The 27802-nt window shown below is 44.8% G+C and overlaps 1 protein-coding gene across 1 annotated transcript in view; it reads left to right on the top strand.

Annotated features, from left to right (window-relative positions):
* The window catches only part of LOC134431417 (homer protein homolog 1-like), a 170208-nt gene that overhangs the window by 11605 nt on the left and 130801 nt on the right, over positions 1-27802 (top strand). The window lies entirely within an intron of this gene.

Below are 27802 nucleotides of genomic sequence, written 5' to 3'. Positions count from 1 at the left end.
CAGTGAAGTCAACACTGACCTACTGTACTGTTTTTGCATGGCCTGGTTTTGATAGTAGGGAGGCTACAGGGGTGGCTTCTGTGAGAAGCTGCTAGAATCTTCTTCCATGTCCAGCAGAGCCAATCCCTGGTAGCTCCAAAGATAGATGTGCTGCTGGTCAAGGCTGGGCCAACTAGAAATGGTAGTATCACCTCTGTGATGACCTATTTAAAAAGAAAGAAAAACAAAAAATGGTTGCGGCCAAAGAAGAGCAGTGTGAGAACATGCAAGAAGAACAACTATGCAGATACCAAGGTCAATGCAAAAGGAGGGGGAGGAGGTGCTTCAGGCACCAGAGCTGAGAATCCTCTGCAGCCTATTGCGAAGCCCATGGTGAATCAGGCTGTTCCCCTGCAGCTCATGGAGATCCATGTGGATGCAGAGATCCACCCACAGCCCATGGAGGAGCCCCACTCTGGAGCAGTGGGATGCCTGAGAGGAGGCTGTGATCTAGTGGGAGGCCCGTGGAGAGAGGGGCCCTGCTCTGATGCTAGAGCAGCCTGTCCTTGAAGGACTGCACCCTGTGGAAGTCACCCATGCTGCAGCAGTTTTGGGAGGACTGTTGCCTGTGGGATGGACTCACCTTGCAGCAGTTTGCAGTGAGCTGTTGCTTGCAAGATGGACTCACCATTAGATAAGTTCGTGGAGAACTGTCTCTTGTGGGAGGGACTCCATGGTGCAGCAGGGGAAGGACTCCTCTCCCTAAGCAGCAGGAGAAACAGCAGGTGATGAACTGATCATAGTGCCCATTCCCCGTCTCCTTGCGCTGCTGGGGTAAGAAGTAGAGCTGGGAAGGAGGGAAGGGTGAGGGGAAGGTGTTTGTGAGGGTCTTATTTTACTTCTCATTATCCTGCTCTGATTTTGTTAGTGTAATAAATTCAGTTCATATCTCTAAGTTGAGCCTGTTTTGCCTGTGATGGTAATTTATGAGTGAACTGTCCTGGTCCTTATCTCAACCCATGAACACTTTGTTAAATTTTCTCTCCTCTGTCCAGCTGCTGAGGGGAGTGAGCGGCTTTGGTGGTTGCTTGGTATCCGGCCTGGGTCAACCCACAATACCTCCAAAAATAATTTGTTCCATCAGTCTTGTGAATTTTAGGATAACATGTTAAAGCCTTCCCTACCTGATGTTAGGCATCTGAAGAGAGGATAAGATGCAGGACAATTCTTGTCTTCTGAGCACTTTAGCTTCGTCTGCGCCTGGTGATGTGGTCAGTGCCAAAGAAGGCTGCGAGGAGGGGGTTCTTAATATAAGATGTTGAGGGCAGAGCCTGTTGTCCTGGTGTGCTCAAAGTATGCTAATTGAATTAGTGAACAACTTTATTTTGAATTTTGTATGTCCTTTTTGCTGTTTGAAGAAATTTGAAAAAAATAGGTTGGTTTTGTCTGTATAGCATGTTTAATACTTCATGTGTAATATCTTAAAGGTGTATTTATATATGTGTGTATATGTATATATGTAAAAACATTAATCAGAGCATATAAAAATGAATGGGACCTTAAGGCCGTGGTGGCAAGCAGGACAAAGAAGAGTATCAGAGACAAATATTTAGAAGACAGCTATGTAGGGGACCTCTGTTCCTGCTGTTTTGTAGGGTTTCACAGTCAGTGAGATGCCTGAACAGAAGTAGTGGTGAAATAGATTGGAAAGGTGCATTTTCTTAGAGAAAGGGTGCCAAGGTGGAGTTGGTCAGGTCAAATGAATGACTTGCAATGAAGCAGGTGGAAGGTAGGTCTGAGAGAAAGATCAAAGCAAGGTCACTTGGATTCTAGTCTAAGACTCCCTTCATTCTTGGGTACCTGGAGGTGCCAACACTAGCAGTGTCCACTCCTGCCACCACCACTGTCTGGACAATAAGCTCTTGTTTGGCTTTTCTTATTCTCTGTGGAGAGTCAGAGCCTGGGTACTGATTTGTCCTGTGCTTTGCAACTCTGACAGCTTCTATGTTGTTGATGTTACTGAAATTGGTAGAAAAAACTCCTTAACACCAATGTAGCATTAAGAAACAGGCACTGATTCAATGCTGGATGCATGAGTGATTACTTCCTCCTATTGTGAATATCAAGTACAGAAAATCTGCTGTTTATATACTATATTTTACATACATATTCCTTGGTTTTCCCAGAAAAACATACATATGATAATTTCTCAGAATCCATGAACATATTTTCCCTGCCATTGGCTCATGCTTCCTCATATCCCAGAGATCCCTCTGGTGGTCCTTGGTGGTCACCAATGTCAAAGTTTGATGAACTTGGTGTTACTTCCCAAATATGGAGCTGAATTGGTATAACTGGTTTCGTTCCCTCTCTGGAACATCTTATGTATGGGATTCCTGAACATTTAGTTGAGATTAGCATCTATATAGTGGTTAATTTTTACCCTGAATGGACTATTTTATAGGATTGCATGTTCATCCACACCAGTGAATGTGCCCAAAAACATCTTTTGTGCCTTACATTTAAAGTTATCTGCTTTCCTGACTTGCCTCCTGTGTCATACAGAGATTTTTACTCATTGATAAAAACAACCATAAGTTGACAGTTTTTCTACTAATGAAAGTTCATGATTTCTGATTTCCATGTAATTTTTTTTTTTCCAACCTAGGGTTTTAAGGTATGCAAATGCAGTGCAACTGTTCACTTTCCTGCCTGAATATATAAACTAATATTTCAACTAATTTTTATAGGGACATGACATTTGTGGTGGGGTGACCTTGGCTAGACGTCAGGTGCCCACCAAGCTGTTCTATCACTCCCCTCCTCAACTGGACAAGGGAGATAAAATATGGTGAAAGGCTTGTGAGTCAAGATAAGGACAGGGAGATCACTCATCAACTACTGTTATGGGCAAAACAGACTCAATCTGGGGAAATTATTGAATTTATTGCCAATCAAATCAGAGTACGATAATGAGAAATAGACCCAAATCTTAAAACACCTTCCCTCCACCCCTCCCTTCTTCCCAGGCTCAACTTCACAACTGGACTACCTACCTAATCCCCTGAGTGGTACAGGGGCATAGGGAATAGGGGTTGTGGTCAGTTCATGACATATTTCTCTGCTGTTCCTTCATCCTCACCCTCTTCCCCTGCTCCAGCATGGGATCCCATCATAGGAGACAGTTCTTCACTAACTCCTCAAACATGAGCTATTCCCATGGCCTGCAGTTCTTTACAAACTGCTCTAGCATGGGTCCCTTCAACAGGGTGCAGTCCTTCAAGAACAGGCTGTTCTGCTGTGGGTCCCCAGCAAGGTCCCAAGTCTTCCCAAAAGACCTGCTCCAGCATGGGCTCCTCTCTCCATGGGATCACAGGTCCTTCCAGGAGCCTGCTCCAACGTGAGCTTCCCATGGGGTCCCAGCTACCTTCAGGCACGTGCACCTGCCTTTTTGTGGGGTCTACCATGGACTGTATGTGGATATCTGCTCCACTGTTTACCTCCATGGGCTGCAGGGGTAGAGCTGCCTCACCATGGGCTGCAGCGGAATCTTTGACCTGGCACCTTGACCACCTCTTCCTCTCTCCCTTTATTGACCTCGGAGTCTGTTATTTGCGGGAAAAAAACCTCCACAACTTGTAAAAGTTGTGAAGTAGGTATGTATGTTTATTCAGCACCAGCCGCATGCAGGATAGCTCCTTAAAGAACATGCACGCCCTCCGAGAGTTCAGATCCCCCTTTGTCCCCCAACCTGTTGCATATGCATTGTTTCACTATAAGTCTATGCATATTCATTTACTAGTCCTGTTTCACATTACAATTAGTTCTTATCAGTCCTTGTGCAGAGAGCTCTCTGATTGTCTGTCTTCTCCGTATCTTGGCAGCCTCTTGGAAGCCTTGGTTTTGGTTTGCTTCTTGTTTCAAGGTTCAGAAGGCCCCTCTATCTCCCTCTAGCTTGGAAGTTCACATTCCTTTCCCCTTGTTTGAGGCAGTTTTGCGAGCTACAGGCGTTTTTGCAAGCACAGCAAATTTAACAGACTAAACAAGTTAAAACAACACACTTCATCCATGTGAGCAAGCTGCGGACTAAACAATTCAAAACAGTACACTTCACCTAAATCTGAAATGGATTTCTACCCCAAGTTAATTCCTAACCTCATGTCTCATTTGCAGGGTTGTTTCTCTCACATATTCTCACTCCTGTTTCTGGCTGCTGTTGTGTGGTAACTTTTCCACTTCTTAAACGTTATCACAGAGGTGCTACCAGTGTCACTAATGGGCTTTGTCTTGGCCAGTGGTGGGTCCATCTTGAAGCTTTATGGCATTGGCTCTATCCAAAAAGGTAAGTTTCTGACATCTTCTCACAGAGAACAGTTTAATAATTGAAATAAAGTACAATGTAGGAACAATAATATTAGTGAAAAGGGAAAAGACAGAGGGAAATAAGACCCAGAAAAACAAGTAATGCATAATACAATTGCTCACCACCTCCTGACTGAGCAGTGATGTTTTAGTTGTTGCAATTGACATCATTCTCATACTAAGTCCAAAACACAACACTGTACCAGCTACTAGGAAGAAAATTTACTATATTCCAGCCAAAACCAGGAGAGAAATTTTCCAGGGACTTCTTTATGAACCAGTCACAGAATAATTTCCAATAGTAAGCAACTTTTACAATTTGGACAGCAATTTAGAGCATTTTGTGATTTCCAATTCAGTACACTAAAGCTATTAAGTCAATTTGAATTCTAAAACCAGCTATGACTCAGTCCGTTTAACATTAGTGTCAGCATTGTTCAGGTTGACTTAGAGGGGAGTCCAGGCATGCTTTTTGTTATTTATATACCCTCATTGTCTTCTAAAGTTTTGTCATTTGTAATTTAAGGAACTTTAAAAATCTAATGTTTGAATAGCTATTTGGTATTTTCAAAGTCCCATCTGTAATTTCATTGGCTTTGTATTATTTCAGACCATGCTTTGTAATTCTGCTGCCTTTGAAGTTTCCTTGTTCACATGTAAGACCAGAGTTAATGAGCAAAGAATAAATGTGGATGAAGCATAGATGCCTTAGTGTGGGCAAAGGGGAAGGGACAGAATTGATGGGCTGGGCTTTGAACCTTTCCTTCCTGAAACCAGGCTGTGGGAACTCAGCACAACATTCCTGATGTGCAGAGTCACCGAGACAACCCTTGGGGGGGCTCGGAAGTCCTGGAACGTTGCCAGAAGTGTTTGGTGGTTGGACTTTGATCCTGCACAGGAAACAACACCTGTATGAGGATGGGAGGATCACACGGGGATAAATGGTGAAGGGATAGATTAATTATAGTGTGAAACACAGGTTTTAGAATCTCGGTACAGGGGGGTTCTAAGGGGACAAGATGGAGGAATTAGGGCGTGTCCTGTCCTTCTTCTTCTTCTTCTTGTCATCCATCTTCGGTGGTGATGGTGGCACTTTGAGACTGGTTCTTACTGAAAGTGCACTTGTCAATAAGGGTGAAAGGTATTGGGGAGAAAAGGTAAACATCTTACACGTAGTTTTTGGTATAAAGATAAGTGACCGCCCCGAGGGCAGTCAGTGTGCTCATGGCTGGCTTGCTGTGCGGACCTCTGTCGGGCCGGGAGAAAATATTGTAGATAATAATTAATAAACAACACTGAAGACCGAAAAACCTGAAGACTCCTTTCGTCCTTTGGAGCGTGGGCTGCCCCAAGGCCATCCCGAGCCTTTCCAGGCCATTAGAACAGCCGAGGAACGGGACACCAGGCAATACTGAGTATCAAAATGTCTATTTTAGAATTATAAAAATAAATGGTGAAAACATGGGCTACAACTTACCCTCAGAAAAGCAAAGTATTGGAGCTGGCCAAAGCTGATCAAGCCAGCAGGCCTAACAGCTGTCTTGTGGCATATCAGGAAAGCCTTGTTTTCTGATCATGCATGACAATACATAAATTTCATAGAAATAAAAATATGAGTAGATGTCTAAATCACTTTGTTTTGACTTGCTGTATCTTATGTCCATAAAGTACTGCATGATAACTGATTTCAAGCTGACACACTTCAGTTGCTCAAAACTTCAGATCCTTGAAAATCTAACATATATTATGTAATGATGTTTCTGTCTGTTGGGGTTTAGGATTTGTCCTTTTGTTCCTTTGACTCTTGGAATTTTGTCCCATATGTGCTGCTAGGAGAATATAATGACTGGGTACTTAACAGAGAGAAAAGAGTTGCCACAGCTCTGTGGAGGGATACAGCTGGCTACTCTCTTTCTTATCTGGGGCTTTTCTTGTGGAGGAGTGGAGACACCGTGACAATTGGGCTGGTGGAATGGGTTGAGTGCAGCTCCTATTTCTATTGCACTCTCAGCATTCAGAGGGGAAAGAGGTTGCAGTCACCGGGAGAAGAATTCACCACCACTGCGGGGTTATGTCTTCTGCTGCCTTCTACCCTTGCTACTCCAAGATCCCTGCTACAGTTCCTTTTGCTATCCAGAGTGGGCACTGGGATCGGCTGCCTCTGGGGCTTCATAAAAGAAGCCCCTTCTCCACCCCTTTCTGCCGACTGTGTCCACAATTATCCACATGGAGAAAGACTGCCAGACTCGCCCCACAGCGCCCCCTGCAGCCGAGAGGGAGTCATCGTACCCGTCCTGCCCACTTGTAGCCTGCCAGTGCCCCTGCCTGCTGTGATGGTAACTACACCAAAGGGGAAAGTGCTTAAAGAGTGGGAATAGACTGTTTACTGGGTTTTCTGTTCTTGTTTGCCTTGTTATACATACTAGTAAAGATCTGTTATTCCTTTTCCCATATCTTTGCCTGAAAGCCTCTTAATTTCAAAGTTATAATAATTCAGAGGGAAGGAGGTAATATTCTCCATTCCAAGGGAGGTTCTCACCTCCCTTGGCAGACACCTGTCTTTCAAACCAAGACACTGACAAAAGTAAATGTATTTTTTTCTTAACCTTACAGATTTCACGAAAGGTTCTAGCCCATTTTTCTCCCCTCAGCTCCTGAAAAATTGCTGATATTTTTTGTGATGGTACACTAACTCAGAAGTGGTCAAAGGTCTAATGCTACAGGCTGATTGTTAAATGAGAAAAAAACAGTTTAGGAAACAGCTTGAAGGCATTGCTTTGTGCAGTATTATGTAGCTATAATCCATATTCTAGAAACTAATGAACTGAACTTTATATGTAAATGGATGTATATATCTACTAACTTCTAATTGAATACAGAAAACTTTCCAAGCTTTTTAGGAAACACTTCCTAAGCTTTTACTGACCATGAGTGAACCCAGCAGAAACCCAAAACAACAGCAAAAGCAAGTCTAAGAATGTAAGTGCAAAACTAGATAAACTGGTGATGGTATGGAAAGGATTTTGATCTGGTTGCTTGCTTGTTTTAAGACATCAAAGTTCTTATTATGTGCATGTAGTATAGAAAGTAAATTCTTAATATGTACTCATTTCACAAGTATGCTGAGTATGTTTTGATTGTGTTGTCAGTCACTTTCTGTCCAGAAAAAAATAGTTTTATTTCAGAACAGTTTCCATACAAGAAGCTGTAGTGGTTTTGGTTCGCTAATTTAATATTTTTTTCATTTTAAGATTTTTTGGTCTAATGTACTAAAGAGTGTAGTATGTTTTGGTGTTGGTTAATTATTAATGTACTTATTTCTTGTTGTGACATAGGATTAGAAAAAGGTAAAGTAGGTTCAAAACTTTAAAGAGTATAAAGAAAATTTTATTAACACTAATTAAAAGAAAAAAAGTAGTAAGAATCAAGAGAAAGTCTTCCTAATACTTCTCCTCCCCCTACAACCTTTTCTATTGACAATGTAAAGAAACAAAATGTAAAATTTCTAGTCAGTTTACTACCTCTAAAATAATCTTTCTTCAGTTTACTTAGGGAGAGAAGTTTTTTTTCTTAATGTTATGAAGACTTCTCCACAAGAGGAAAAACAGTTCTTGCGTGGTTTTTAATTTGGTCACGAATAGTAGCCACCTGGAAGAAATCTGCTATCGTGAAGTCCCTCCTATTTTCTACAAGCCTTCTCACAGCTTGTTTATGGGCCATGTTGACTTATGGGGTATTAGTTTAAAGATGAGCTGGTTAAAGGTAAAATTCTTATTATCTATTTCAAAAATTATTTTCATCCCTTGGAACAGAGATCTTCTCCTGGGGGCACAGGACTACTCTTCTCTCTCTGTTCACACTTCTCATGGCATCATAGCTACTTTAACATCTGCTTACTTTAGTATGGAGGCCTTTGCTCGGTATTATTTTGAACTCTTCATCTCCCCATAGTTTTATGTGTTATAGGGAAAAAGTCTTTTTGTAGCAGCAGCTCTCTGGCCACAGAGAGCAACATATAACTTTCCCAGGCCTTTCTGGGGAAGGCTGTGAGAAGATCAGAGAAAAGAATGAGAAACAATTCTTATCTTCACTTGCTGCACCTGGTATTGTGAACATGTGGAAAGTGTTATGGAGATTTGTTTACCCAAGTGTGGTTTCTTAATTAGCCAATGGTGATGGTGTTTGGATTGGAGGACCAATTAGGTCCAGGTGTATTGTAATTGTCTATAAAAGCAAAGGGTTTCTCAATAATAAGACTATAATAAAGAGATAGATCAGCCTTCTGTGAATCATGGAGTCAATGCTAATTATTACCTGGCTGGGGGCCCATCAGAGTGACAACTGGTGACCACACTGTGTGTTACATCGATCAACCCTTCATGGAGTCGCAGGAAGGGTGGAGACGCCTCGGGACCCCACTGGGACTCCGCTGGGACTCTGTCAGACCCTCACTAGGACCTCACAATGCCCTGTGCAGCCTGCTTCTAACCGGACACTTTCTGTTTCCCCAGAAAAGTAACATGAGCTTTCCCCATATTTTCCTGGAGAAGATCTGTCCCTCAGTATTATGGTCTGGGTTCTTGGGGTCTGTCTGACCCCAGCTGCCATAGGTGTCCCGGATAGCGAAGTCCCGCTAAGCACATCCTGTCCAGGTGTCCCAGGCAGGCTCCCAGCCGCAGGCAACCTTAGCAAGCAGCTTGGCTCTTTAAGTGAGATCAGCTCTTTGGTGAATTCAGCTCTTTAGCCATTTCAGCTCTTTGCTTGCTTAAGTGCCTCGGCAGACACAGGGATGAAAGAGAAGAGCTGTGTGAGGTTCCACAGATGTGTCTTTATTGGCAGCCTCTACCAAGGGTGTCAGGGACAGTTCTTCAGCCAAGCTGGTCAGAGGCAGGGGTTTATATAGGGTATGTGGGTTTTGGGAAACAGTTTAATAGTAAAGGTCAAGGTGGATATGACCAATGGTCTTACACAGAGAGATAACGAGGGTCTGAGGCGGAAGAGGGGTCTTTTGGTCCAGTCATCACGACTAGGCATTTCTTATCTTAGGCAACAGACTGCCAGGGAGGCCTTGCAGGCCCTGTGGCTGCTACACCTCGGGACCATGTTTTTGCCCTCGTAGCCTAAGAGCTGGGGCGGGGAACAGTTTTCCCAACATAGTACTGCCTGCAACCCGGGGTGGGCTTGCAGTTGGGAAAAGGTGCCTTTAAAATGGGCATCTAGATTTCTGTGCCAGAACATGTAACCCTTACAGTGTGGGGACATGATTTGTCATAAGGGACTTTGTGTGTCAGAAGATGCAGCAGTTTTTGTGCTTATGGGGAGTGTCACACAAACTTGGTATCGTGCACTCTCCAATGGGCCAGGCCATTGTTGAATGCGCTCATGGTATCTAAAGTGTGTTCTGGACCAACAAAAAAGGGGAATGCCTGGAGAAACCCCACACAGTCAATTGGAAAAAGCTCTATATACAATCAATAATCTTACAGTGCCACAAAATTCAGAGAATCCTGTCATTCTAAATACTTTTCTCTCATTGCACTCTTCAGGTGAGATGCACCTGCCTTGAGCAAAAGTCTGGATATGGGACCTAGCCCCTAATAAGTGGGAGGGCCTGTGTGACCTTATCATTTGGGGATGTGGGTACGCCTGTGTTTCCACAGATACTGGGGTACGGTGGGTACCTGCGAGGTGTGTTCGCCCAGATTTGCGAATCCAAAAACAGAATGTGGCCAACAGGCAACCTCCGAATGATGATCAAGATGATGACCATCAATCAGATGGGCCCTCCACGAGTGGGGAATGAACATACTATCCTTTCCTTGTTTCTGGAAAAGGACTGTTGACAAGTTAAGACTCTCAGTTCTTTGAACAGACTAAAGATAAGTTGTTACTATATTAGAATTAGTTTTGGTAGTGTAATAGAATAGGCAACAGATTTTAAGATTAATAGTGTATTTCTTGTAAGAGGAAATCACAAGATTTGATCTCTCCAACCATTTCAGAATGGCGTCTGATTGAGGTTCTGATTGATAACTAGCAACTGCTAGAGGAACCTCTGGAGTTGTGTTTGTTCTCCTTTCTGCAAGGGGCCATGCAGAGGATTACAAACACCGCCTCCTCCTTTAAACAAAAAGGACCTGTGGATGTGACAACCTGGTCAGAGAGTGAGAAAACTAGATAAGTTTTCCCAGAATCAGCCTGAGAGACTTTAGGGAGTTGAAGATGAACAATGATAGCTTATTATTATAAACAGCCTGCAGGTGTTGTTTTCCTACTCTCTGTTTTCTTGTTTTTCTCAAAGATTGTTTATAAGAAGGGTGTCTTGTAAATTAGCTAATCAGGTGAAATGTATTAACTAAATGGCCAATCAAATCTACCTGGATCGGAACAGCTTATAAAAAGGAGCAGTTCCAAATACACGGCAGGTTATGCCAATCAGCCTTCTGATGAGTCTGTGTTATTTCTTACTCAATAGTGACATCTGTTCTCTATAGCTTACAAGAGGATTTTAATTCTAAAATCAAGGCATCTTCTCATCCCTCCCATCTGGGACTTAACTTCTTCCTCACTGATTATGATGTCTTCATGTTGTTCCTTTCATACTTGCATCGTGTTCCTTTCTCTCACTCGAAGGAGGCTAGAAATACTGAAAGAGTTAACATGTTGCCTAGGCTCTTCAAATGATCACCTGACCCACTGCTAACTTGAGGCAGGAGCTGCAGTTGGGCTGTGTTAGGATCAGCTTCATGGTTGGTCTTCAGTTTTCTCTTCATTCAATTCTGGCCACAGAGCCACTCTGCATGGCTGCAGGGCTGCCTCTGGTCTCAGCCACGCTGGAGGGAGGGGGCCTGATGGTAAGATCTTAACAGTTGTGGCCAACCCTGCTCCAGCCAGGGTTCCGCAGCCTCCCTCACCTTCCTGCCTAGCAGCTGCTGGAGCCTGGCCCAGCCAGGACAGGGCTCAGAGTCCCCTGGAGACTTCGGAGAGGACCCTGGCCCTCTGTGACAGACCATGCACAGCCCAGCCTAGGACGGAGCCTGGTGGGTTTCCCAGGCTCAGCCAGGATGGGACCCAGCAGTCCCGGAGTGTGCATAATCCGTGGGTCTCTGGGCTTTATACAAGTCCAAATCTGGCTTGCTAAGGACTAAAGCCCACACGGAATTGCATACACGGAGGATAAAAGACCGAGAAGCGCTCTATGCCACGTGGAGAAGAGTATCCAGTTCATTAGCTGAGACAGGACACTTCTGTGGCCGCGATCACCCAGGAAGCAAAGAGGGCGTGGCCCTTACCTGCTGGGGGTTTTATACCCCAGGGAGAGGGGGCTGGGAAAGAGGACCATGGCCAATGGGGTGCCATTGGGGACGGGCGAGGGGAGGGGCCACCCGTGGGACAGACCACAAAGGAAAAAAGGGGGGTATGGGGACAAATCATGTGATGGGGAAAGGGGGAACAAACCAGGGTAAAAACACCAACTACATAAGCTATTTAGTGTACTACCACAGGAGTGTGTTATTTTCTTACCAGCCATGAAAAAAAGAAGTTCCCACATTTCTTTTATCTTTAACATGTGTCTTTCACAGAGGCGTATCCAACCTTCCACCAGCTAGAAGCTTTACATCACTTCTCTAAATGTCTCTCTGTCATGGTTTGACCCTGGCACAATGCCAGTGCCCCCATGAGAATACCCTCTCCCTGGTGTCTGCTGTGAGATGTGACTAGGAATAAGCAAAGCAGGCTCCTACTTAGAAATAAAGAAAACTGTATTAACTAAACTACAAGAAAAGAAAAAAAACACAAGGAAAATGAAAACCTTACAAAAGCATTTTCCTCCTCCCTCGTACCAAATTTTCAATACAATACATATTCGAAATCACCAACTTTCGGTCCAGCACCACCCTTTCTGTTATGAACAAAAATTTGGTTAATATTTTTTTCTGTGAGAAAAAGTTACCACTACTGCTGGGCTGCTGCCTTTGTTATTGTAATCACGGGTCGTTGTCGTTAATGGTTGTTTTTGTATTAGTAAAAGCCCTGGCTGGGGCGAGGTAATAGCCCTTCTCCTGGGTGGGGACCTTGCCCGAAGCTAAGTTTTACCTTTCTCAGAATAGGGAAGACACCTGAGAAGGTGGGGGGGGGGGTTATGCAAAGTGACTCGCAAGACCAGAATGCTTTGTGGGACCCCCATCTCCAAACTCATGGAGAAACCCCAAAAACAACGAGCCACCTAAGAGTTGAGAGACTGGAGTGATGTCTGGATGTGAGGAACCGAGCGCTGAGCCTGCAGAGACGCAGAACACCTTCGCACCCTCTCGCCCTGACCATGGGAGGTGACCCCGGTGGTGAGACCAAGCTGACAGAGTGGGAGGGGCACCATCTGATGGGATCAGGAGGCCTTAAAGGCTCCCAAGAGGATCTGATCCCCAGCTCTGCCCCTGGTGGACAGAGCTGTGCATATCCTCCTCCTCTGAGTTGCCTTGGGAGAGACAACGGACGCTGCAGACCGTCGAGCTGCCCAATCCTGAGCTGATCACTTTTAATAAAGGCATTAAAAAGGAGAAGAAGTCTCCTAGCCCTTTTTGTTTATTTCACTTTAGAATACTCAATCCTCAGTTCATCAAGAGGAGAAGGAGTCCTTCTTTGTGCCATGGTGACCTCTTCCTTCATGTCCAGTGCTCTCACCACTGAACACGGACCAGGGCTGCTTCCAGGCTCATCTTTTTAAGGATGCCTCATCCCACTCCAAAAAGGCACAGTCTCAACTTTGGGACATCTGTCCCCCCCCCCCCCCCACATTTTCCACCCCCTGGGGCCAAGGGGCACCAACTCTGAACCCTTCTGGCTCTGGGGCATTGCCCCCCCTGGACGCAGTCTCTGTATCACAAGGAAACATGGCTCTGTCCATGGCTCCACAAAAAAGAGTCCAGCATAAGCTACTCCATCATCTCTTCTCTCTCCCTTACTCGGACCTCCATCTCACTTACTCAGTTCCTTCTCCGTCTTCTGCTCCATTTCCTCTGCAGGAAAGGTCAATGCTCTGCAAAGTTTTCATTATCCACAAAGGGGTTAAAAACTCCTCCAAGCGGCCGGACACGGCATCCCCCCTTCTCCAATGGCGGGCTGTGCGGCCAGCACAGGATATCAAATTTCGAGATAGTCCCCAGCACGGCTTTCTCCTCTCTCTCTCTCTCTCTCTCTCCCCGAGGGGGCTGCCCGGTACATGGCTGTACAAACTCCCTGTGCTTCTCCCTCTCCTCCACCCTTGGGCCGGGCCTACCTCATGGCCGCGTGGCTTTTCCCCTCCCCCCGCCTAGCTGGCAGCTGGGACGGAGGAAGAGATTCAAAGCCTTTCCCGACAGAAATCCAAATAGACCTTCCCAGGGGAGCAGCTCTGCTTTTAACCCCTGTGTGTTCTCAGAGGTGTGTCCGAACTTCACTGACTACACCAGGTGCCAATATTAAAATCTGAACACCTATTGGTAACCACAGCATATCCCCCAAAAAAAAACCACCTACTTCCTGTCAGTGTCTCAAAACCATAACAGAAGCCAATGATATGCAATACTGTCCCACAAGCTACTGCATATAGCATTTATCAGACTTCAAAGCATTTTTAGGAATAAGGAAAATTCTGGGGTTTTTTTCTATTGCTTTGAATTGTGTTTACAGAGTTTGTTGACTCAGACTCTTGTGAAACCATTGATCATGTTTGGATGCCATAGTCAACAAATTAGTTTTGACCATAGCTGCATTTTTTATTCACTCTCCTTATTTCTTTTCAGGGATCCCTCATGAAGCCACACAGAGTAACAAAAGCTTGCTAAAGCTTTAAAAACAAGTTAGGGAGAGTCTTTTTTTAGACTGTAGCTGAGCACTGGGAGAAATCTGTAGCCTAGGTGTGTTGTCATTTTGAAAAAGCAAAAGGTCTTTATCCCATCCTAAATCCGAGGAAAATCAGCAAATACCTAAGAGATCATGCAGTGGATTCATGTTGTCTCATAAAGGGAGAAATCAACTTGAATGACAAATATAGAGGCTCGGAACTCACTGTGTGCATAACTACTACCTGCAAAAGTGTGTGTGATACCTACTGAGAGTTTGCAGTCTTTGGGACTGCCAGAGTGCATGTGTTGAGTATGCAGGCTACCTGTCCTGGTTTAGGACAAATTAAGGGAAATCTCCAAAAGGGAGCCCCCCAAACAAAACAAACCTCCAACCACCCCTCCCCCAACACCGGGTTTGGGAAGGAATTTCTCGGAGGAGCAAAGTGGAAAACAAAACCTATTTATTTACAAGTAACAAAAGAACACTCCCCCCCTCTCTTCCCCGCCCCGCCGCAGCAAGACGGTCGGGGGGGGGGAAGAGAGAAAAGGCACAGCTGCCAGACACAACACACGATATTGGGATAAAGGCTGTCAACCCACGACACTCCACCCCTTATCCCATATCGTGAATATACAATAAAAACTTTCATTTCACTTACTCACACCTTTGACACTTACGCATTCCTCTCATCTAACTTGCTCAGACCTTTGATCCTTACAGTTTCCTTCTGTCTCACATTCAACAAACAATGACATTCATATATGAGTCTCATCCCACAATCAGGTCTCCCTGAGGTACACACCGTGTTGTTCCATCTTTCTGCATTATCCACCATGTATAACCTGGTCCTTGAGCAAAGACAATCCCACGGATGGGTTTGTCTGTACTCAAGGCAGGGTTGATCCATACTGTCTTTCCCAACAAACCTCTGACATGGGCCACTGGGGCTTTATCCCCATCTACTATATTAAGGAGCTCAGACTGAGCAGGACCCGCTCGGTTGGTGGAACCTCGAGTGTTAACTAACTAGGTAGCCTTTGCCAAATGCTGCTCCCAGTTTTTTTAAAGACCCCCCACCCAATGCTTTTAAGGTGGTTTTTAACAATCCATTATACCTTTCCACTTTCCCTGCAGCTGGTGCATGATAGGGGATATGGTATATCCACTCGATGCCATGTTCCCTAGCCCAAGTATTAATAAGATTGTTTTTAAAATGAGTCCCATTATCCGACTCAATTCTCTCGGGAGTACCGTGCCTCCAAAGGACCTGCTTTTCAAGGCCCAAGATAGTGTTACGGGCTGTGGCATGAAACACAGGGTAGGTTTCCAACCATCCCGTGGTGGCTTCTACCATGGTTAGTACATAGCGCTTGCCCTGGCGGGTTTGAGGCAGTGTGATGTAATCAATCTGCCAGGCCTCCCCGTATTTGTACTTAGACCACCGCCCCCCATACCAGAGGGTCTTCACCCGCTTGGCCTGCTTAATGGCAGCACACGTCTCACAGTCACGAATAACCTGAGAGATACTGTCCATGGTTAGATCCACCCCTCGGTCTCGTGCCCACTTATAGGTGGCATCTCTACCCTGGTGGCCTGAGGCATCATGGGCCCATCGTGCTAAGAATAACTCTCCCTTATGCTCCCAGTCGAGATCTATCTTCAACTCCCCTATCTTTGCAGCCTGATGTACTTGCTGGTTGTTTTGCTGCTCTTCATTAGCTCTACTTCTGGGGACATGGGCATCTACATGGCGAACCTTCACAGGTAACTTCTCTAACCGAGTAGCGATATCTTTCCACTCTTCCGCAGCCCAAATTGGTTTTCCTCTTGGCTGCCAGTTCGCCTCTTTCCATCTCTTCAGCCATCCCCATAGAGCGTTGGCTACCATCCAAGAATCGGTATACAAATAGAGCCTTGGCCACTTCTCTCTCTCTGCAATACCTAGGGCCAGCTGAATAGCTTTGATTTCAGCAAATTGACTGGATTCGCCTTCTCCTTCAGTAGCCTCTGCAACTCGTCGAGTGGGACTCCATACAGCTGCTTTCCACCTCCGTTTCATCCCTATGACGCGACAAGAACCATCGGTGAATAGAGCGTAACGCGTTTCTTCTGCTGGTAACTGATTGTATGGCGGAGCTTCCTCAACCCGGGTCACTGGCTCTTGTTCCTCATCCGCGACACTAAAGCTTTCACCTTCGGGCCAATTTGTAATTATTTCCAGGATCCCAGGGCGATTTAACTTCCCAATTCGAGCGCGCTGCGTAATGAGGGCAATCCACTTACTCCAAGTAGCATTGGTGGCATGGTGGGTAGAGGGAACCTTTCCTCTGAACATCCATCCCAGCACCGGTAGTCAGGGTGCCAGAAGGAGTTGTGCCTCTGTACCAATCACCTCCGAGGCGGCTTGGACTCCTTCATAGGCAGCCAAGATTTCCTTTTCTGTTGGGGTATAGTTATCTTCAGACCCCCTGTAGCTCCGACTCCAAAATCCCAATGGTCGGCCTCGGGTCTCGCCAGGCACCTTCTGCCAAAGGCTCCAGGACAGACCATGGCTCCCAGCTGCAGAGTAGAGCACGTTCTTCACATCTGGTTCCGTCCTGACTGGACCAAGGGCTACAGCATGAGCGATCTCCTGCTTGATCTGGATGAAAGCTTGCTGCTGCTCAGGGCCCCAATGGAAGTCGTTCTTCTTGCGGGTAACCAGTTAAAGGGGTCTCACAATCTGACTATACTCAGGGATGTGCATCCTCCAGAAACCTATAGCACCTAAGAAAGCTTGTGTTTCCTTCTTATCAGTTGGTGGGGACATAGCAGTGATTTTGTTAATAACATCCGCAGGAATCTGACGCCGTCCATCTTGCCACTTCACCCCCAAGAACTGAATTTCTCGGGCAGGTCCCTTGACTTTGCTCTTCTTAATGGCAAATCCAGCTTCCAAGAGAATATAAATTATCTTCTCTCCTTTCTCGAACACTTCTATTGCCGTGTTCCCCCAAACAATGATATCATCAATATATTGTAAATGTTCTGGAGCCTCACCCTCTTCTAGTGCAGCCTGGATCAGTCCATGACAGATGGTAGGACTGTGTTTCCATCCCTGGGGCAGTCGGTTCCAGGTATACTGCACTCCCCTCCATGTAAAAGCAAACTGGGGCCTGCATTCTGCTGCCAGAGGGATGGAGAAAAACGCGTTAGCAATATCGATGGTCGCGTACCACTTTGCTGCCTTGGACTCCAGCTCGTACTGCAGTTCCAGTATGTCCGGTACAGCCGCACTCAGTGGTGGAGTCACTTCATTCAAGGCACGATAGTCCACAGTCAGTCTCCATTCTCCATCAGATTTTCGCACAGGCCAGATAGGGCTGTTGAAGGGTGAGTGGGTTTTACTGACCACCCCTTGGCTCTCCAGCTCTCGGATCATTTTGTGGATGGGGATCACGGCATCTCGATTCGTCCGGTACTGCCTGCGGTGCACTGTTGAGGTGGCAATTGGCACTCGTTGTTCCTCTACCTTCAAGAGTCCTACTGCAGATGGGTTCTCTGATAGTCCAGACAAGGTATTCAATTGTTTAATACCCTCTATCTCCACTGCAGCTATTCCAAAAGCCCACCTGAATCCCTTAGGATCTTTGTAATAGCCATTCCGGAGGAAGTCTATGCCCAAAATACACGGAGCCTCTGGGCCAGTCACAATCGGATGTTCCTGCCACTCCTTCCCAGTCAAGCTCACCTCAGCTTCCAACAAAGTCAACTGTTGTGATCCCCCCGTCACTCCAGCAATGGAAACAGGTTCTGTCCCCACGTGTTCCGATGGCATTAAGGTACACTGTGATCCAGTGTCAACCAATGCTTCATAGTCTTGTGGCTCTGATGTGCCAGGCCATCTGATCCACACCTTCCAGAAAACCCGGTTCTCCCGTGCCTCTTCCTGGCTGGAGGCAGGGCCCCTCTAAGCCAGATTGTCCTTCTTTCCTTGGGCATATGCCTTAGAAGTTCCTTCAAGGGGATCGGACATGTCATCGTCATCAGCATACTTAACATCTCGGCTACGAGCGACCGGAGCTGCTATCCTTTTGGTGATACTTTCTCTTTTCTTCAAATCACGCACCCGTTGTGCCAAAGCAGTGGTGGGTTTTCCATCCCATCTCCTCATGTCTTCTCCAGACTCACGCAGAAAAGCCCATAACTCAGCCCGTGGGATGTACCTTCTCTCCCCATCAAAGGAGCGCCAGCGTTGGACACCAGGGCCTCTAATTTGTACAGCTGAGATTTGAATAAGGTCTTCCTTAATCTCTTCCCGGAGTTTCTTATGATTCTCCTCTATTTTGTTCTCTAGTTTCTGCAGTCGGGTTTCCACTGCTGCAATTCTGGCATGAGTTGGGCCATGCACAGCATCTGCATATGCTCGAAGCTTCTTCGCCATATCGAGCACAGTCTCATATGTATCATCCCGCTTCATTATTGCTAGGGCAGAAGCGTATTCAGGTGGCCCAAGTCGCACAAGTTTCCTCCACATTACAGGTGTGCATGGTACCAGGTCCGGATTCCTAGTTGTTGTATCATCTGAGAAAATGAGCTCTGCCACCGCCATCTCTCTCAGGCATTGGATCCCCTGTTCTATGGTCTTCCACCGTGTCTGCTGCATATAGAGATCATCCGTACACAGGTATCATTCTGCTACACTTCTTAGGACCCGTTCCCAGAGGCTGTGAGGGTTAGCCCCCCTCATCATACCTTGATCGATGACAGGATCATGTGACAGGGATCCCAAATGCCTCGCTTCAGTACCATCCAAAATCGTAACCTCCCCTGCAGCATCCCAAAGGCGGACTAACCAACTAATTATAGATTCGTCAGGTTGTCGTCTGTAATCCTTTCTTAGGCCTCTGAGGTCCTTCAGAGAAAAGGAGTCAATATTAGCTCCAGATTCTGTGCCCCTTGATGTGGCCTCTGATTTTGGTGAGGGTCCTTCTCCTGCATCATCATCATCATCCTCCACCTTTCAATCAGTCTTGCCTTTACACTTTCCACCTCTTGTATTAGCTGCAACAGCCATGGTTTGGGGCCTATTGTCTGATTCAGCTGCTAGCCTGGAGCCTGGGATGTTACCTGCAGCCTGGGTCACTGGGATAGTAACTAACTTATCTCCCTGTTCCCTTTCTGCTATCTGCTGCTCCACAGTATCTAGCAGAGTACGGTAAACAAATGCCAAGGCCCAGCTCACTGCAATAACCCTTTCCTCCTTAGTATTACCATGGCACTTCTCCCTCAAATACTTTGCCACCTCGACTGGATCCTGAATTTGATCAGATGGAAAGTCCCAGTCTATAGGATCGGAAAATTCCTTTAAAGTCTGGCCCATGTCCTCCCATTTCCCACTCCAGTCAAGATTTTTCCTGCTTTGTTTTACTCCTAAGTCAGGAGTGTCTCTAACCCCTCTAGAAATCTCAGTCTTCATTTTATACACACTCCAGACAGTATAGAAAAGGCTTAATAAATTAAATGCCAGAAAGATGGTTTCTTTCAAACTCAGGGGAAATTCAGTATTTTCTAATAGAGATGTCAACAATTTGGAGGACAAGAAGGAAGACAAAGGCTGAAAAGCCCCTTCCCCTTCTTCTCCCCAAACAAACTGAGTAAACAACCATAACAACAATCCATACATTCCTGAAATAAAGTCCAGCATTTTTATCCGACATATCATCACACATAAGACCAGCACAATGACTATTCTGGTTAGTGCCCCCCGCTTACAAAAGCTACTTATTAGGGACAACATCAGAGCTATTTTTGGGTAAGGAAATAACCCCAGGGACCACAAAAGTATTAAAACTTCAAAAACCCCTAGGGACCAGAAATACCGGCAAGCTTCCACTCCAAATGACATTATGAATCACCAATATGCCCACAAAATAGCCAAAACCAAAATATTATTGTTATAGGTTTTTTTTCCACTGTTTTTTGGTCTCCGTTTCCCGGCCAACGCACCAAAAAGTATATTGTCCTGGTTTAGGACAAATTAGGGGAAATCTCCAAAAGGGAGCCCCCCAAACAAAACAAACCTCCAACCACCCCTCCCCCAACACCGGGTTCGGGAAGGAATTTCTCGGAGGAGCAAAGTGGAAAACAAAACCTATTTATTTACAAGTAACAAAAGAACACTCCCCCCCTCTCTTCCCCGCCCCGCCGCAGCAAGACGGCCGGGGGGGGGGGGAAGAGAGAAAAGGCACAGCTGCCAGACACAACACACGATATTGGGATAAAGGCTGTCAACCCACGACACTACCACATGGCAGGGCCTGCTGTGCCCAACCTGATCTCCCATCTCCTTGCCCCAGGTGACAATTAAGAGATGGTGCTCAGTGCCTGGTGTCTTTTTTTTTTTAGCACAACTACACTACAGGCCACAGTCCCCACAGTGCTGGACCTGCTCCCACCTCTGCTCCTGCTCAGGCAGCTCTTTGCTCCAACATGTCTTTTTTTTTCTGGCCTAAAGCCTGCTCTGTTCTTGTGTCTGCATAAGGTTGTCTCTGACTTTCTCCCACACAGTGCAGCACCCTCACTACCAAAACATTGTCAATTTATCCCAATATGTGTGTGTGTAATTTATTTATTTATTTAGCATCATTAACACACCAAAAGGGGAAGCAAGTAGGGCATCAACTAACACTATAAAAGTTTGTACCTTCTTTTCAGTAGCCTTAGTCTTTTTACAATAACTAAGACAACAGAATCCCAGCCTTGAGAAATTGTAGCTATTATGTCAATGAAAATTACTCTGGAGTCATGGTAGACCATGTTGGGAAAGAAGTAAGGAGGTCTTGAGCGCTAGTGTTGGCATGATCTGGATGTATCAGACACATCAAAGAATTTTTTTTTTAAAGCAAATGTTAATTACGGATTAGCAAGGAAGGTTCTTTCTAACTGTTTTGGTTTAGGGTAAATTTGGGAGAGAATTTTTAAAGGGTATTTTTTAGAAACAGATTTAAATGGGGTTTTTTAAAATTGGTTCGGGGGAAAATACTTGTTTGGAGAAAAGTGGAAAAAACTGTTTATTAAGCAATAAAACCTAAACAATATTAAACAATAAAACTTCTTGCTGCTCTAAAAAAGATTACAAACTTAGAAAAGTCCCTTCTCTGGGTTGTGTTTTGGTTTACTTAGTTTCTTATCAGTTCCTCCGGTGCTGGAAATGTTGCAGCCTAGGCCCGGCCTGGTGGGTTACAGGTTTGAGTTGCCGGTGTTCTTCTGGGTGTTTAGTCTAGAGCAGGTTTAAACAGGTCTAAAGAAAAGGGACAAAATTCCCCACAGTTTAGGGCACTTTTTTCCTTCAGCTAGCTAAAACTAACTAAAACCAAAGGAGAGCTCTGTCCTGCTGTCTGTTTATCTGCAGACAACACAGTCCAGGGGCAGGAATGTGGAGGAGTGAGTGCAGTGTGTGAAAACAAGCTGCGTGCTTTTCCTCTCTCCCCTTCACTCTCTGGAACAAGTCTTAAAGGTGCAAAACTTATTATTCAGCATAAACAGAGCAAGATGATTTGGGATAAAAGCATCATATAGTCAACCTAGGACACTAACCTTCTCTACTAATGTAAGCTGTTTTTATGAAATCTTTATTCTCACATGTAGAGAAAGAAACCCTTCGGTAGTCTACATTTTCTTGAAAAGAATGTGTTAAAATGTCGAAGTGGAAAGAGGAGTTGAAAACTGTTCATTCAGCTGTTAGTACGCAGGCATTTCTCCTAAGCCTAACCTAGGACTGATTATGTATCAATGAATGGATTTCTGTATCAATAACAAAAACTGGTGTGACTACCTCCCTAAGTGGTACTTCTTATCCTTCTTTAGTACTCACATTCCCACTTAAGTCAAGGCGGACTTAGCACTTATATATTTATAGTCTACATTAGACTGCAACGTTACAATGGTCAAGGTGAATTAAGAACAACAGCATATTAGCTTTATTGTTTCTGCCATACTTGAGCAGACATTTCTAATAGTCAGACTGTGTAACTATGGCATTGTTAGTTTTTTGTCTTTTTGTTCAGCATCAGGATATATCTGGAAAAAGGAATTACTTCTTGTAGTAAGTGACAAGTTCTTGTCTCAGTTCCTATCCTATTGTTTTTAATGAACACTAAATACTTTACGGTAATGAAGGAATGGTAACAGAAAGCTGAAAGAGGAAGATAAGGAAGAGTAAGGAACTGATAGCTGTTTTTACAGGATTGTTTTTTCTTATTTAAAGTTGTTCTTTTCTTCTTTCTCTCTCAGCTCTATATAGGCATAAGTGCATTTATATTCTTAGGTCTATATAAATATGTCTGAGCACTCAGCAAGGGAAAAAAGAAATGTCTCTTATTTAATATAATTAATACCTTTTCAGCTGAGTTAACCAAAACTTCCAGACTGGGAGGGCATCATGTTCTGGGTGAATAAGAAAAAAAAAAAAGGCTCATAAAGGTTGTTTAGCTGAAGTTGTAAATCTTGTAGATATTTTTATAATAACTTTTGCTTGTTTATGAATGTTTTAGTAATTTTAAAATTTATGTAGCTCTATAATGTGTTGCCACAGAAAAGTACAGATGAGTTATTTGTACAGCAACTTTGAAGGGCTTTAGTAGCTAATCAGTGACTGATTCTCTAACACATTTCATCCTGTAGACATAAGGTGTGTAACTTCCATTAAAAAAAAAAAGGTAGTGTCTTGGTTTAAAAAGGAAGTGAGTTTTTCGGGAGTCTGGTGGTCAAACCAATAGGTACTGAGATTTGAATATTAGCACCTGGTGTGGCCACTGAGGACAGAGATATGCCTCTGAGAACACAGAGGGTTAAAAGTAGAGAACTCTCAGGGGGAAGCTCTCTTGGTTCCGGTGGGTGAAAGAGGTGAGATTTCCCCTGACCAACTTCGGGCTGGGCGGGGGAGGGGAAGCCATGCGGCCGGGTGAGGTAGGCCGGGGCCTTGGACAGAGAAGGGAGGTGAAGACCCCTGCAGGATAGAAGGGTGGAGGAGCACTGAGAGGCATCAGGCAGCCCCCCCTCCCCCGCGAGAGAGAGCAAGAGAGCCTGTGCCTGTGCTTGTGCCACCTTGAAATTTGATATTATGTTCTGGCAGCACGGGCCGGCTGAGAAGGACAAGGGGGGGGGGGGGGCAGTGAGGATGCAGTGAGAAGGTGCCCAGCAGGGCAATCGTTAGAGTTCTGGGCAGGCAGAGCCTGAGATTTTTAACACTTTTCTTGAATGATGGAAACCTTACAAATACTGATCCTCCTGGATCTGAATGAGAAGAGAGATGGAGATGAAATAGGAGGAAATGGGCAAGTGTGATGAAAATCTGTGCAAGTGAAAGATGTCAGAAGAGTTGAGAAGAATCTTGGGTGGGAGGAGATGATGGAGTGGCCTTTGGCTGGACTTTTCATGTATAGTCATGGACAGAAACATATTTCCCTGTGAAACAGAGACTTCATTTAAGGAGAGGCAATGACTTAGAGCCCAGAGAGTGCAATGTTGTTATGTGAAGGAGCGGTGTGAACAGAGACAACGGGTGAGGAGGGTGGTGGTTGCCCTTGATCTTCAGCAAAGAAGAAGATCTCTGTTCTTGAGACCCCTCAGCCCCAGGAGGTGAATATGGGAGGGACATGTGTCCCAAAAGTGAGAGACTATGCTTTCTTTAGAACTGGGCAAAGAATCCTTAAAAGAGGAACCCTAGAAGCAGCTCTGGTCCATGTGCGGTAGTGAGAGCACTGGACATGGAAAGAAGATGTGAGGATAGCAAATGTTCTCCAGGCAGCGCCACATGTGACATGGAAACACAAGAGGTTTCAACTGTGTTTCCTGGGGAAGCCTATAGTACGAGAGGGATTCCTCTCTTCTTGATGAACTGAGAATTGATTATCTGAAGGGTAGTGATGGACTGAGAGTTGATGATCTTGATAGTGGAACCCTGGAAAAAAGTTAAAGATAGAATCTAAAATGTTAGGCTTTGTGCTTTCCCAGATCAACTGCACCTGCATAAGCAGTATGATAAATTATATAATTGTTAGATGTGATGATTGTTTAGGAATTAAATGTAATTATTATATAACCATAAGAAGAATAGTGAGAAACTATGTTGGAAATTCAGAGAGGGGCTAAATTTATGGATACAATAGAACAATATAATTTTAATAATTAACATGAAAGTTATGTAACGATAGAGTATAAAACATGATCATTTTGGATGTATGGTCGGAGTCAGATTTGGGTTGAATATACCCCGATTCCCAGAGCTCTTAATAAAAAGCGCCGCATATAATCCCCCGTGATTATGTGTTTTTGAACGCTAACAATCTGAGGGTTGGTAACTGAATTGAATCCAAGGTTTTGTCCTACGGTGATGTATAAGAAATTTGGTAGGGGGAAGAGGAATGTTTTGGAAGGTTTTCATTCTGAGTTCTGTGTGTTTTCTCTTTACATATAGTTGTAGGTTAATAAAGTTTGTTTTTTTTCTTTATTCCTATGATGGAACCTGCTTTGCCCTATTTCTGATCACATCTCACAGTAGACACCAGAAAGAATATACTTTCAGGGGGGCACTAGCATTGCGCCAGCGTCAAACATTCATTATCAAGTGTCAAAATGTATTCTAGTTGGTTTAATTCAACAGCCATCTGAAGTTTGGAATAGTTATTGGAAAAAACTTCTAATTACCCCAGCAATTAGGCAAAATTATGATTTCTCCAACTAGTTCAGTGAAGGCGGCAATGTTGTTTTTTTTGCCACAGAGTATAGACAACTTGTTATTCAGCAAAGCTGTAGTTTCAGTTAAAACATGGCAAGAAAAGACTAATTGCTTTATTAGAAGTGATAAAAAAGTGCAGGTAAGCTTTATTAATGCTGTTCTGTGTGGTGGTGTTCACAGGGGTCCCAGGACGAGGGAAGAGACGAGAATCTTGACTCCATGTTTCAGAAGGCTGATTTATTATTTTATGATCTATATTATATTAAAACTATACTACAAGAATAGAAGAAAGGATTTCATCAGAAGGCTGGCAAGGAAAGGAAAGAAATGAAATGATAATAAAATCTTGTGGCTGACCTGACAGTCCGAGAGAGCTGGACTGTGATTGTCCATTAATTAAAAACAACTACATGAGACCAATAAAACATGCACCTGTTTGTCGCAGACATTTTTTCACAGAAATCCTTTCTTTCAGATTTCTGCGTCTTCTGGAAGGCAGAGGCCTCAGAAGAGAATGTAAACAATTATTATCAGCTGCTGTGGAATGCAACAGGGGCATCTTGATTGGCTCATGTTCCCATGTTTATAATTGGAGGCCAATCATGGGTGCAAGGTAGGGACAGAGTCCCTGGACACAACTTTGTTATAGATTCTTTCTTGCTATTCTTAGCTTAGCTAGCAGCCTCTGCAAACTTCTCTCTTTATTTCTATTTAGTATAGTCTTAATGTATTATATATTATATATCAATAGATCCAGCCTTCTGATCAAGAAACAAGATTCACCGTCCATCTCTCACCTCCAGCGACCCACTCAGGATGCTGTAATACTTGTTGCATTCCCCAGCAGCAGATAATTGTTGTTTACATTTAGTTTCTGAGGCCTCTCAGCTTCTCAGGAGAAAAAATCCTAACGAAAGGATTTTTCATGAAATATATTTGTGACAGTTCTCTACCTAACTGTAATGTCTATGCCAGACACATATATACCCTGCAAAAAGCTTTGTGAAACACTGGTGAGGAATCAGCAGAAATATGCAAGCCATCTCCTCGAACGAATTGAGGCTATTTTAGATGGGGCAATATTAGATTGTTGTATTGACAGTAAAGGAGAGTAGCAACTCAAGGCTGAACAACTGGACTTCTACTGTGTCACGGTTTGACGCTGGCACAATGCCAGTGCCCCCCATGAAAATATATTCTTCCTGGTGTCTGCTGTGAGATGGGACCAGGAATAGAGCAAAGCAGGCTCCAACTTAGGAATAAAGAAGAAAAAACTTCATTAACCTACAACTATATACAAAGAGAAACACATACAGAACTCGAAATGAAAACCTTCCAAAAAACCTTCCTCCTCCCCCCCACCAAATTTCCAATACATCCACCCCACAGATCACCAACTTTCAGTCTATCACCACCCTTCAGATACTCAATTCTCAGTTCATCTAGGAGAGAGTTCTTCTTGTACCATAGGCTTCCCTGGAAACACAGTTGAGACCTCTTGTGTTTCCATGTCACACGTGGCACCGCCCGGAGAACATCTGCCATCGTGACGTCTTCCTTCCATGTCCAGTGCTCTCACCACTGCACATGGACCAGAGCTGCTTCTAGGGTTCCCCTTTTAAGGATGTTTTGCCCAGTTCAAAAAAAAGCACAGTCTCTCACTTTTGGGACACGTGTCCCCCCCAAATTTATCCCCTGGGGCCGAGGGGTCTCGAAAACAGAGATCTTCTTTCCTGAAGACTGAGGACACCACTACCCTCCTCACCCGTCGTCTCTGTTCGCACACTCCTTCACATAAAATCACTGCAGTCTCTTGGCTCCAAGACATTGCCTCCCCCCTGCATGCAGTCTCTGTGTCACAGGAAAAATGTTTCTGTCCATGGCTATACATGAAAAGCCCAGCCAAAGGCCACTCCATCATCTCCTCCCACCCAAGATTCTTCTCAACTTCTCTCGTGGCCCATTTCCTCTTATCTCATCTCTATCTCTCTTCTCATTCAACTCCAGGAGGATCAGTATTTGTAAGGTTTCCATCATCCAAGGAAAGGGGTAAAAATCTCAGGCTCTGCCTGTCCAGAACTCTCACAATGGCCCTGCCGGGCACCTTATCGGCACACTTTCTCCCCTTCCGCCCTTCTCCATCTCGGCCGGCCATGCTATCAAATTTCAAGATGGCACTGGCACAGGCACAGGCACCAGCTCTCTCTTTCTCTCTCTCTCCTGGGAGGAGGAGGGCGGGGAGGAGACGGCTGCCCGATGTCTCTCGGTGCTCCTCCACCCTTTCATCCTGCAAAGGCCTTCACCTCCCTTCTCTGTCCAAGGCTCTGGCCTTCCTCACCTGGCTGCATGGCTTCCCCTCCCCCGCCCAGTCCGCAGCTGGGCAGGGGAGGTCTTACTTCCTTCACTGACCGGAACCCAAGAGAGCTTCCCCCTGGGAGTTCCCTGCTTTTAACCCTCTGTGTTCTCAGAGGCACATCCATGCCCTAAGTGGCTACACCAGGTGCCAATATTCAAATCTGAGCACCTATTGGTTTGACCACAGCATCCCAAAAAACTCACTTCCTTTTCAAACCAGGACACTCATGCTTGCTTTAGTTGTATAGCTTTTGTCTACCTTTTAGGTATGAAAATCGTAACCTATTGTCTTGGTTTAGCCCCAGCTGGCAACTACGCATCACACAACTGCTTGTTCACTCCCCCTTGAGTCTGATGGGGGAGAGAATCCAAAGAGTTGAAGTGAAAAAACGCATGAGTTGAGATAAAGACAGTTCAAGAGGTAAAGCAAATGCAGTACACGCAAGCAAAGCAAAACAAGGAATACATTCAATACTTCCCATTGGCAGGCGAATGTTCAGCCATCTCCATCATGTGTTCAGCAGGGCTCTATCATGTTTTAACAGTTATTTGGGAAGACAA

Source organism: Melospiza melodia, chromosome W, assembly GCF_035770615.1.
Source record: "Melospiza melodia melodia isolate bMelMel2 chromosome W, bMelMel2.pri, whole genome shotgun sequence".
NCBI classification, from domain to species: Eukaryota; Metazoa; Chordata; class Aves; order Passeriformes; family Passerellidae; genus Melospiza; species Melospiza melodia.
Note: the sequence above shows the minus strand (reverse complement) of the source record. Positions and strands in the feature narration are given on the sequence as shown.